The sequence below is a fragment of the Corythoichthys intestinalis genome, unplaced genomic scaffold (genome assembly GCF_030265065.1).
Source record: "Corythoichthys intestinalis isolate RoL2023-P3 unplaced genomic scaffold, ASM3026506v1 HiC_scaffold_27, whole genome shotgun sequence".
Lineage (NCBI taxonomy): Eukaryota > Metazoa > Chordata > Actinopteri > Syngnathiformes > Syngnathidae > Corythoichthys > Corythoichthys intestinalis.
In genome coordinates this window covers 3,647,929-3,661,348 of record NW_026651596.1, presented here as the reverse complement: position 1 = coordinate 3,661,348, position 13,420 = coordinate 3,647,929, and positions in this window count along the sequence as shown.

The following is a 13,420-nucleotide window of genomic DNA, read 5'->3' as shown; positions in this document are numbered from 1 at the left end:
AGACAGGCCTTCCCAAGCCAATTCTCTAATAGCCCGTGCACATTACTTGCTTGCCCCTGGTAGGTAGACAGGCTTTCCCAAGCCTATTCTGTAATAGTCCCAGCAAATTACTTGCTTGCCCCTGGTAGGTAGACAGGCTTTCCCAAGCCTATTCTGTAATAGTCCCAGCAAATTACTTGCTTGCCCCTGGTAGCTAGATAGGCCTTCCCAAGCCTATTCTCTCATCGCTTCAGCCCATGACTTATTTCTCCCTGGTAGGTAGACAGGCCTTCCCAAGCCTATTCTGTAATAGTCCCAGCAAATTACTTGCTTGTCCCTGGTAGGTAGACTGGCCTTCCCAAGCCTATTCTGTAATAGCCCCAGCAAATTACTTGCTTGCCCCTAGTAGGTAGACAGGCCTTCCCAAACCAATTCTCTAATAGCCCAAGCCAGTTCTAGAATAGCCCCATCACATTACTTGCTTGACCCTGGTAGGAAGACAGGCCTTCCCAAACCATATCTCTTATAGCCCAAGCCAATTCTCTAATAGCCCGTGCACATTACTTGCTTGCCCCTTGTAGGTAGACAGGCTTTCCCAAGCCTATTCTGTAATAGTCCCAGCAAATTACTTGCTTGCCCCTGGTAGGTAGACAGGCCTTCCCAAGCCTATTCTGTAATAGCCCCAGCAAATTACTTGCTTGCCCCTGGTAGGTAGACAGGCCTTCCCAAACCAATTCTCTTATAGCCCAAGCCAATTCTCTAATAGCCCGTGCACATTACTTGCTTGCCCCTTGTAGGTAGACAGGCTTTCCCAAGCCAATTCTCGAATAGCCCCAGCACATTACTTGCTTGCCCATGGTAGGTAGACAGGCCTTCCCAAGCCAATTCTCTAATAGCCCGTAAACATTACTTGCTTGCCCCTGGTAGGTAGACAGGCTTTCCCAAGCCTATTCTGTACTAGTCCCAGCAAATTACTTGCTTGCCCCTGGTAGGTAGACAGGCTTTCCCAAGCCTTTTCTGTAATAGTCCCAGCAAATTACTTGCTTGCCCCTGGTAGGTAGATCGGCCTTCCCAAGCCTATTCTCTCATCGCTTCAGCCCATGACTTATTTCTCCCTGGTAGGTAGACAGGCCTTCCCAAGCCTATTCTGTAATAGTCCCAGCAAATTACTTGATTGCCCCTGGTAGGTAGATAGGCCTTCCCAAGCCTATTCTCTCATCGCCTCAGCCCATGACTTATTCCTCCCTGGTAGGTAGACAGGCCTTCCCAAGCCTATTCTGTAATAGTCCCAGCAAATTACTTGCTTGCCCCTGGTAGGTAGACAGGCCTTCCCAAACCAATTCTCTTATAGCACAAGCCTATTCTGTAATAGCCCCAGCAAATTACTTGCTTGTCCCTGGTAGGTAGACAGGCCTTCCCAAGCCAATTCTCTAATAGCCCCTGCACATTACTTGCTTGCCCCTGGTAGGTAGACAGGCCTTCCCAAGCCATTCTGTAATAGTCCCAGCAAATTACTTGCTTGCCCCTGGTAGGTAGACAGGCCTTCCCAAGCCAATTCTCTAATAGCCCGTAAACATTACTTGCTTGCCCCTGGTAGGTAGACAGGCTTTCCCAAGCCTATTCTGTATTAGTCCCAGCAAATTACTTGCTTGTCCCTGGTAGGTAGACTGGCCTTCCCAAGCCTATTCTGTAATAGCCCCAGCAAATTACTTGCTTGCCCCTGGTAGGTAGACAGACCTTCCCAAACCAATTCTCTTATAGCCCAAGCCAATTCTAGAATAGCCCCATCACATTACTTGCTTGCCCTTGGTAGGTAGACAGGCTTCCCAAACCAATTCTCTTATAGCCCAAGCCAATTCTCGAATAGCCCCAGCACATTACTTGCTTGCCCCTGGTAGGTAGACAGGCCTTCCCAAGCCAATTCTCTAATAGCCCATAAACATTACTTGCTTGCCCCTGTTAGGTAGACAGGCTTTCCCAAGCCTATTCTGTACTAGTCCCAGCAAATTACTTGCTTGCCCCTGGTAGGTAGACAGGCTTTCCCAAGCCTTTTCTGTAATAGTCCCAGCAAATTACTTGCTTCCCCCTGGTAGGTAGATAGGCCTTCCCAAGCCTATTCTCTCATCGCTTCAGCCCATGACTTATTTCTCCCTGGTAGGTAGACAGGCCTTCCCAAGCCTATTCTGTAATAGTCCCAGCAAATTACTTGATTGCCCCTGGTAGATAGACAGGCCTTCCCAAACCAATTCTCTTATAGCACAAGCCTATTCTGTAATAGCCCCAGCAAATTACTTGCTTGTCCCTTGTAGGTAGACTGGCCTTCCCAAGCCTATTCTGTAATAGCCCCAGCAAATTACTTGCTTGCCCCTGGTAGGTAGACAGGCTTTCCCAAGACTATTCTGTAATAGTCCCAGCAAATTACTTGCTTGCCCCTGGTAGGTAGATAGGCCTTCCCAAGCCAATTCTCTAATAGCCCCTGCACATTACTTGCTTGCCCCTGGTAGGTAGACAGGCCTTCCCAAACCAATTCTCTTATAGCCCAAGCCAATTCTAGAATAGCCCCATCACATTACTTGCTTGCCCCTGGTAGGTAGACAGGCCTTCCCAAACCAATTCTCTTATAGCCCAAGCCAATTCTCGAATAGCCCCAGCACATTACTTGCTTGCCCCTGGTAGGTAGACAGGCCTTCCCAAGCCAATTCTCTAATAGCCCCTGCACATTACTTGCTTGCCCCTGGTAGGTAGACAGGCTTTCCCAAGACTATTCTGTAATAGTCCCAGCAAATTACTTGCTTGCCCCTGGTAGGTAGACAGGCCTTCCCAAACCAATTCTCTTATAGCCCAAGCCAATTCTCGAATAGCCCCAGCACATTACTTGCTTGCCCCTGGTAGGTAGACAGGCCTTCCCAAGCCAATTCTCTAATAGCCCCTGCACTTTACTTGCTTGCCCCTGGTAGGTAGACAGGCTTTCCCAAGACTATTCTGTAATAGTCCCAGCAAATTACTTGCTTGCCCCTGGTAGGTAGATAGGCCTTCCCAAGCCAATTCTCTAATAGCCCCTGCACATTACTTGCTTGCCCCTGGTAGGTAGACTGGCCTTCCCAAGCCTATTCTCTCATCGCTTCTTCCCATGACTTATTTCTCCCTGGTAGGTACACAGGCCTTCCCAAGCCATTCTGTAATAGTCCCAGCAAATTACTTGCTTGCCCCTGGTAGGTACGTAGGCCTTCCCAAGCCAATTCTCTAATAGCCCCTGCACATTACTTGCTTGCCCCTGGTAGGTAGACAGGCTTTCCCAAGCCTATTTTGTAATAGCCCCAGCAAATTACTTGCTTGCCCCTGGTAGGTAGACAGGCCTTCCCAAGCCTATTCTGTAATAGTCCCAGCAAATTACTTGCTTGTCCCTGGTAGGTAGACAGGCCTTCCCATGCCAATTCTGTAATAGCACCAGCAAATTACTTGCTTGCCCCTGGTAGGTAGACAGGCCTTCCCAAGCCAATTCTCTCATCGCCTCAGCCCATGACTTATTTCTCCCTGGTAGGTAGACAGGCCTTCCCAAGCCTATTCTGTAATAGTCCCAGCAAATTACTTGCTTCTCCCTGGTAGGTAGACTGGCCTTCCCAAGCCTATTCTGTAATAGCCCCAGCAAATTACTTGCTTGCCCCTGGTAGGTAGACAGGCCTTCCCAAGCCAATTCTCTAATAGCCCCTGCACATTACTTGCTTGCCCCTGGTAGGTAGACAGGCTTTCCCAAGCCTATTCTGTAATAGTCCCAGCAAATTACTTGCTTGTCCCTGGTAGGTAGACTGCCCTTCCCAAGCCTATTCTCTCATTGCCTCAGCCCATGACTTACTTATCCCTGGTATGTCGACTGGCCTTCCCGAACCAATTATCTTCTTTCCCAAGACAATGCTCTAATAGCCCCTGCACATTACTTGCTTGCCCCTGGTAGGTAGACAGGCCTTCCCAAGCCTATTCTGTAATAGTCCCAGCAAATTACTTGCTTGCCCCTGGTAGGTAATAGGCCTTCCCAAGCCTATTCTCTCATCGCCTCAGCCCATGACTTATTTCTCCCTGGTAGCTAGACAGGCCTTCCCAAGCCTATTCTGTAATAGTCCCAGCAAATTACTTGCTTGCCCCTGGTAGGTAGACAGGCCTTCCCAAACCAATTCTCTTATAGCCCAAGCCAATTCTCGAATAGCCCCAACACATTATTTGCTTGCCCCTGGTAGGTAGGTAGGCCTTCCAAAGCCAATTCTCTAATAGCCCCTGCACATTACTTGCTTGCCCCTGGTAGGTAGACTGGCCTTCCCAAGCCTATTCTCTCATCGCTTCTTCCCATGACTTATTTCTCCCTGGTAGGTACACAGGCCTTCCCAAGCCATTCTGTAATAGTCCCAGCAAATTACTTGCTTGCCCCTGGTAGGTAGACAGGCTTTCCCAAGCCTATTCTGTAATAGTCCCAGCAAATTACTTGCTTGCCCCTGGTAGGTAGACTGGCCTTCCCAAGCCTATTCTGTAATAGTCCCAGCAAATTACTTGCTTGCCCCTGGTAGGTAGACTGGCCTTCCCAAGCCTATTCTGTAATAGCCCCAGCAAATTACTTGCTTGCCCCTGGTAGTTAGATAGGCCTTCCCAAACCAATTCTCTTATAGCCCAAGCCAATTCTAGAATAGCCCCATCACATTACTTGCTTGCCCCTGGTAGGTAGACAGGCCTTCCCAAGCCTATTCTGTAATAGCCCCAGCAAATTACTTGCTTGCCCCTGGTAGGTAGACAGGCCTTCCCAAACCAATTCTCTTATAGCCCAACCCAATTCTCTAATAGCCCCTGCACATTACTTGCTTGCCCCTGGTAGGTAGACAGGCCTTCCCAAGCCAATTCTCTAATAGCCCGTGCACATTACTTGCTTGCCCCTGGTAGGTAGACAGGCTTTCCCAAGCCTATTCTGTAATAGTCCCAGCAAATTACTTGCTTGCCCCTGGTAGGTAGACAGGCTTTCCCAAGCCTATTCTGTAATAGTCCCAGCAAATTACTTGCTTGCCCCTGGTAGGTAGATAGGCCTTCCCAAGCCTATTCTCTCATCGCTTCAGCCCATGACTTATTTCTCCCTGGTAGGTAGACAGGCCTTCCCAAGCCTATTCTGTAATAGTCCCAGCAAATTACTTGCTTGTCCCTGGTAGGTAGACTGGCCTTCCCAAGCCTATTCTGTAATAGCCCCAGCAAATTACTTGCTTGCCCCTAGTAGGTAGACAGGCCTTCCCAAACCAATTCTCTAATAGCCCAAGCCAGTTCTAGAATAGCCCCATCACATTACTTGCTTGACCCTGGTAGGAAGACAGGCCTTCCCAAACCATATCTCTTATAGCCCAAGCCAATTCTCTAATAGCCCGTGCACATTACTTGCTTGCCCCTTGTAGGTAGACAGGCTTTCCCAAGCCTATTCTGTAATAGTCCCAGCAAATTACTTGCTTGCCCCTGGTAGGTAGACAGGCCTTCCCAAGCCTATTCTGTAATAGCCCCAGCAAATTACTTGCTTGCCCCTGGTAGGTAGACAGGCCTTCCCAAACCAATTCTCTTATAGCCCAAGCCAATTCTCTAATAGCCCGTGCACATTACTTGCTTGCCCCTTGTAGGTAGACAGGCTTTCCCAAGCCAATTCTCGAATAGCCCCAGCACATTACTTGCTTGCCCATGGTAGGTAGACAGGCCTTCCCAAGCCAATTCTCTAATAGCCCGTAAACATTACTTGCTTGCCCCTGGTAGGTAGACAGGCTTTCCCAAGCCTATTCTGTACTAGTCCCAGCAAATTACTTGCTTGCCCCTGGTAGGTAGACAGGCTTTCCCAAGCCTTTTCTGTAATAGTCCCAGCAAATTACTTGCTTGCCCCTGGTAGGTAGATCGGCCTTCCCAAGCCTATTCTCTCATCGCTTCAGCCCATGACTTATTTCTCCCTGGTAGGTAGACAGGCCTTCCCAAGCCTATTCTGTAATAGTCCCAGCAAATTACTTGATTGCCCCTGGTAGGTAGATAGGCCTTCCCAAGCCTATTCTCTCATCGCCTCAGCCCATGACTTATTCCTCCCTGGTAGGTAGACAGGCCTTCCCAAGCCTATTCTGTAATAGTCCCAGCAAATTACTTGCTTGCCCCTGGTAGGTAGACAGGCCTTCCCAAACCAATTCTCTTATAGCACAAGCCTATTCTGTAATAGCCCCAGCAAATTACTTGCTTGTCCCTGGTAGGTAGACAGGCCTTCCCAAGCCAATTCTCTAATAGCCCCTGCACATTACTTGCTTGCCCCTGGTAGGTAGACAGGCCTTCCCAAGCCATTCTGTAATAGTCCCAGCAAATTACTTGCTTGCCCCTGGTAGGTAGACAGGCCTTCCCAAGCCAATTCTCTAATAGCCCGTAAACATTACTTGCTTGCCCCTGGTAGGTAGACAGGCTTTCCCAAGCCTATTCTGTATTAGTCCCAGCAAATTACTTGCTTGTCCCTGGTAGGTAGACTGGCCTTCCCAAGCCTATTCTGTAATAGCCCCAGCAAATTACTTGCTTGCCCCTGGTAGGTAGACAGACCTTCCCAAACCAATTCTCTTATAGCCCAAGCCAATTCTAGAATAGCCCCATCACATTACTTGCTTGCCCTTGGTAGGTAGACAGGCTTCCCAAACCAATTCTCTTATAGCCCAAGCCAATTCTCGAATAGCCCCAGCACATTACTTGCTTGCCCCTGGTAGGTAGACAGGCCTTCCCAAGCCAATTCTCTAATAGCCCATAAACATTACTTGCTTGCCCCTGTTAGGTAGACAGGCTTTCCCAAGCCTATTCTGTACTAGTCCCAGCAAATTACTTGCTTGCCCCTGGTAGGTAGACAGGCTTTCCCAAGCCTTTTCTGTAATAGTCCCAGCAAATTACTTGCTTCCCCCTGGTAGGTAGATAGGCCTTCCCAAGCCTATTCTCTCATCGCTTCAGCCCATGACTTATTTCTCCCTGGTAGGTAGACAGGCCTTCCCAAGCCTATTCTGTAATAGTCCCAGCAAATTACTTGATTGCCCCTGGTAGATAGACAGGCCTTCCCAAACCAATTCTCTTATAGCACAAGCCTATTCTGTAATAGCCCCAGCAAATTACTTGCTTGTCCCTTGTAGGTAGACTGGCCTTCCCAAGCCTATTCTGTAATAGCCCCAGCAAATTACTTGCTTGCCCCTGGTAGGTAGACAGGCTTTCCCAAGACTATTCTGTAATAGTCCCAGCAAATTACTTGCTTGCCCCTGGTAGGTAGATAGGCCTTCCCAAGCCAATTCTCTAATAGCCCCTGCACATTACTTGCTTGCCCCTGGTAGGTAGACAGGCCTTCCCAAACCAATTCTCTTATAGCCCAAGCCAATTCTAGAATAGCCCCATCACATTACTTGCTTGCCCCTGGTAGGTAGACAGGCCTTCCCAAACCAATTCTCTTATAGCCCAAGCCAATTCTCGAATAGCCCCAGCACATTACTTGCTTGCCCCTGGTAGGTAGACAGGCCTTCCCAAGCCAATTCTCTAATAGCCCCTGCACATTACTTGCTTGCCCCTGGTAGGTAGACAGGCTTTCCCAAGACTATTCTGTAATAGTCCCAGCAAATTACTTGCTTGCCCCTGGTAGGTAGACAGGCCTTCCCAAACCAATTCTCTTATAGCCCAAGCCAATTCTCGAATAGCCCCAGCACATTACTTGCTTGCCCCTGGTAGGTAGACAGGCCTTCCCAAGCCAATTCTCTAATAGCCCCTGCACTTTACTTGCTTGCCCCTGGTAGGTAGACAGGCTTTCCCAAGACTATTCTGTAATAGTCCCAGCAAATTACTTGCTTGCCCCTGGTAGGTAGATAGGCCTTCCCAAGCCAATTCTCTAATAGCCCCTGCACATTACTTGCTTGCCCCTGGTAGGTAGACTGGCCTTCCCAAGCCTATTCTCTCATCGCTTCTTCCCATGACTTATTTCTCCCTGGTAGGTACACAGGCCTTCCCAAGCCATTCTGTAATAGTCCCAGCAAATTACTTGCTTGCCCCTGGTAGGTACGTAGGCCTTCCCAAGCCAATTCTCTAATAGCCCCTGCACATTACTTGCTTGCCCCTGGTAGGTAGACAGGCTTTCCCAAGCCTATTTTGTAATAGCCCCAGCAAATTACTTGCTTGCCCCTGGTAGGTAGACAGGCCTTCCCAAGCCTATTCTGTAATAGTCCCAGCAAATTACTTGCTTGTCCCTGGTAGGTAGACAGGCCTTCCCATGCCAATTCTGTAATAGCACCAGCAAATTACTTGCTTGCCCCTGGTAGGTAGACAGGCCTTCCCAAGCCAATTCTCTCATCGCCTCAGCCCATGACTTATTTCTCCCTGGTAGGTAGACAGGCCTTCCCAAGCCTATTCTGTAATAGTCCCAGCAAATTACTTGCTTCTCCCTGGTAGGTAGACTGGCCTTCCCAAGCCTATTCTGTAATAGCCCCAGCAAATTACTTGCTTGCCCCTGGTAGGTAGACAGGCCTTCCCAAGCCAATTCTCTAATAGCCCCTGCACATTACTTGCTTGCCCCTGGTAGGTAGACAGGCTTTCCCAAGCCTATTCTGTAATAGTCCCAGCAAATTACTTGCTTGTCCCTGGTAGGTAGACTGCCCTTCCCAAGCCTATTCTCTCATTGCCTCAGCCCATGACTTACTTATCCCTGGTATGTCGACTGGCCTTCCCGAACCAATTATCTTCTTTCCCAAGACAATGCTCTAATAGCCCCTGCACATTACTTGCTTGCCCCTGGTAGGTAGACAGGCCTTCCCAAGCCTATTCTGTAATAGTCCCAGCAAATTACTTGCTTGCCCCTGGTAGGTAATAGGCCTTCCCAAGCCTATTCTCTCATCGCCTCAGCCCATGACTTATTTCTCCCTGGTAGCTAGACAGGCCTTCCCAAGCCTATTCTGTAATAGTCCCAGCAAATTACTTGCTTGCCCCTGGTAGGTAGACAGGCCTTCCCAAACCAATTCTCTTATAGCCCAAGCCAATTCTCGAATAGCCCCAACACATTATTTGCTTGCCCCTGGTAGGTAGGTAGGCCTTCCAAAGCCAATTCTCTAATAGCCCCTGCACATTACTTGCTTGCCCCTGGTAGGTAGACTGGCCTTCCCAAGCCTATTCTCTCATCGCTTCTTCCCATGACTTATTTCTCCCTGGTAGGTACACAGGCCTTCCCAAGCCATTCTGTAATAGTCCCAGCAAATTACTTGCTTGCCCCTGGTAGGTAGACAGGCTTTCCCAAGCCTATTCTGTAATAGTCCCAGCAAATTACTTGCTTGCCCCTGGTAGGTAGACTGGCCTTCCCAAGCCTATTCTGTAATAGTCCCAGCAAATTACTTGCTTGCCCCTGGTAGGTAGACTGGCCTTCCCAAGCCTATTCTGTAATAGCCCCAGCAAATTACTTGCTTGCCCCTGGTAGTTAGATAGGCCTTCCCAAACCAATTCTCTTATAGCCCAAGCCAATTCTAGAATAGCCCCATCACATTACTTGCTTGCCCCTGGTAGGTAGACAGGCCTTCCCAAGCCTATTCTGTAATAGCCCCAGCAAATTACTTGCTTGCCCCTGGTAGGTAGACAGGCCTTCCCAAACCAATTCTCTTATAGCCCAACCCAATTCTCTAATAGCCCCTGCACATTACTTGCTTGCCCCTGGTAGGTAGACAGGCCTTCCCAAGCCAATTCTCTAATAGCCCGTGCACATTACTTGCTTGCCCCTGGTAGGTAGACAGGCTTTCCCAAGCCTATTCTGTAATAGTCCCAGCAAATTACTTGCTTGCCCCTGGTAGGTAGACAGGCTTTCCCAAGCCTATTCTGTAATAGTCCCAGCAAATTACTTGCTTGCCCCTGGTAGGTAGATAGGCCTTCCCAAGCCTATTCTCTCATCGCTTCAGCCCATGACTTATTTCTCCCTGGTAGGTAGACAGGCCTTCCCAAGCCTATTCTGTAATAGTCCCAGCAAATTACTTGCTTGTCCCTGGTAGGTAGACTGGCCTTCCCAAGCCTATTCTGTAATAGCCCCAGCAAATTACTTGCTTGCCCCTAGTAGGTAGACAGGCCTTCCCAAACCAATTCTCTAATAGCCCAAGCCAGTTCTAGAATAGCCCCATCACATTACTTGCTTGACCCTGGTAGGAAGACAGGCCTTCCCAAACCATATCTCTTATAGCCCAAGCCAATTCTCTAATAGCCCGTGCACATTACTTGCTTGCCCCTTGTAGGTAGACAGGCTTTCCCAAGCCTATTCTGTAATAGTCCCAGCAAATTACTTGCTTGCCCCTGGTAGGTAGACAGGCCTTCCCAAGCCTATTCTGTAATAGCCCCAGCAAATTACTTGCTTGCCCCTGGTAGGTAGACAGGCCTTCCCAAACCAATTCTCTTATAGCCCAAGCCAATTCTCTAATAGCCCGTGCACATTACTTGCTTGCCCCTTGTAGGTAGACAGGCTTTCCCAAGCCAATTCTCGAATAGCCCCAGCACATTACTTGCTTGCCCATGGTAGGTAGACAGGCCTTCCCAAGCCAATTCTCTAATAGCCCGTAAACATTACTTGCTTGCCCCTGGTAGGTAGACAGGCTTTCCCAAGCCTATTCTGTACTAGTCCCAGCAAATTACTTGCTTGCCCCTGGTAGGTAGACAGGCTTTCCCAAGCCTTTTCTGTAATAGTCCCAGCAAATTACTTGCTTGCCCCTGGTAGGTAGATCGGCCTTCCCAAGCCTATTCTCTCATCGCTTCAGCCCATGACTTATTTCTCCCTGGTAGGTAGACAGGCCTTCCCAAGCCTATTCTGTAATAGTCCCAGCAAATTACTTGATTGCCCCTGGTAGGTAGATAGGCCTTCCCAAGCCTATTCTCTCATCGCCTCAGCCCATGACTTATTCCTCCCTGGTAGGTAGACAGGCCTTCCCAAGCCTATTCTGTAATAGTCCCAGCAAATTACTTGCTTGCCCCTGGTAGGTAGACAGGCCTTCCCAAACCAATTCTCTTATAGCACAAGCCTATTCTGTAATAGCCCCAGCAAATTACTTGCTTGTCCCTGGTAGGTAGACAGGCCTTCCCAAGCCAATTCTCTAATAGCCCCTGCACATTACTTGCTTGCCCCTGGTAGGTAGACAGGCCTTCCCAAGCCATTCTGTAATAGTCCCAGCAAATTACTTGCTTGCCCCTGGTAGGTAGACAGGCCTTCCCAAGCCAATTCTCTAATAGCCCGTAAACATTACTTGCTTGCCCCTGGTAGGTAGACAGGCTTTCCCAAGCCTATTCTGTATTAGTCCCAGCAAATTACTTGCTTGTCCCTGGTAGGTAGACTGGCCTTCCCAAGCCTATTCTGTAATAGCCCCAGCAAATTACTTGCTTGCCCCTGGTAGGTAGACAGACCTTCCCAAACCAATTCTCTTATAGCCCAAGCCAATTCTAGAATAGCCCCATCACATTACTTGCTTGCCCTTGGTAGGTAGACAGGCTTCCCAAACCAATTCTCTTATAGCCCAAGCCAATTCTCGAATAGCCCCAGCACATTACTTGCTTGCCCCTGGTAGGTAGACAGGCCTTCCCAAGCCAATTCTCTAATAGCCCATAAACATTACTTGCTTGCCCCTGTTAGGTAGACAGGCTTTCCCAAGCCTATTCTGTACTAGTCCCAGCAAATTACTTGCTTGCCCCTGGTAGGTAGACAGGCTTTCCCAAGCCTTTTCTGTAATAGTCCCAGCAAATTACTTGCTTCCCCCTGGTAGGTAGATAGGCCTTCCCAAGCCTATTCTCTCATCGCTTCAGCCCATGACTTATTTCTCCCTGGTAGGTAGACAGGCCTTCCCAAGCCTATTCTGTAATAGTCCCAGCAAATTACTTGATTGCCCCTGGTAGATAGACAGGCCTTCCCAAACCAATTCTCTTATAGCACAAGCCTATTCTGTAATAGCCCCAGCAAATTACTTGCTTGTCCCTTGTAGGTAGACTGGCCTTCCCAAGCCTATTCTGTAATAGCCCCAGCAAATTACTTGCTTGCCCCTGGTAGGTAGACAGGCTTTCCCAAGACTATTCTGTAATAGTCCCAGCAAATTACTTGCTTGCCCCTGGTAGGTAGATAGGCCTTCCCAAGCCAATTCTCTAATAGCCCCTGCACATTACTTGCTTGCCCCTGGTAGGTAGACAGGCCTTCCCAAACCAATTCTCTTATAGCCCAAGCCAATTCTAGAATAGCCCCATCACATTACTTGCTTGCCCCTGGTAGGTAGACAGGCCTTCCCAAACCAATTCTCTTATAGCCCAAGCCAATTCTCGAATAGCCCCAGCACATTACTTGCTTGCCCCTGGTAGGTAGACAGGCCTTCCCAAGCCAATTCTCTAATAGCCCCTGCACATTACTTGCTTGCCCCTGGTAGGTAGACAGGCTTTCCCAAGACTATTCTGTAATAGTCCCAGCAAATTACTTGCTTGCCCCTGGTAGGTAGACAGGCCTTCCCAAACCAATTCTCTTATAGCCCAAGCCAATTCTCGAATAGCCCCAGCACATTACTTGCTTGCCCCTGGTAGGTAGACAGGCCTTCCCAAGCCAATTCTCTAATAGCCCCTGCACTTTACTTGCTTGCCCCTGGTAGGTAGACAGGCTTTCCCAAGACTATTCTGTAATAGTCCCAGCAAATTACTTGCTTGCCCCTGGTAGGTAGATAGGCCTTCCCAAGCCAATTCTCTAATAGCCCCTGCACATTACTTGCTTGCCCCTGGTAGGTAGACTGGCCTTCCCAAGCCTATTCTCTCATCGCTTCTTCCCATGACTTATTTCTCCCTGGTAGGTACACAGGCCTTCCCAAGCCATTCTGTAATAGTCCCAGCAAATTACTTGCTTGCCCCTGGTAGGTACGTAGGCCTTCCCAAGCCAATTCTCTAATAGCCCCTGCACATTACTTGCTTGCCCCTGGTAGGTAGACAGGCTTTCCCAAGCCTATTTTGTAATAGCCCCAGCAAATTACTTGCTTGCCCCTGGTAGGTAGACAGGCCTTCCCAAGCCTATTCTGTAATAGTCCCAGCAAATTACTTGCTTGTCCCTGGTAGGTAGACAGGCCTTCCCATGCCAATTCTGTAATAGCACCAGCAAATTACTTGCTTGCCCCTGGTAGGTAGACAGGCCTTCCCAAGCCAATTCTCTCATCGCCTCAGCCCATGACTTATTTCTCCCTGGTAGGTAGACAGGCCTTCCCAAGCCTATTCTGTAATAGTCCCAGCAAATTACTTGCTTCTCCCTGGTAGGTAGACTGGCCTTCCCAAGCCTATTCTGTAATAGCCCCAGCAAATTACTTGCTTGCCCCTGGTAGGTAGACAGGCCTTCCCAAGCCAATTCTCTAATAGCCCCTGCACATTACTTGCTTGCCCCTGGTAGGTAGACAGGCTTTCCCAAGCCTATTCT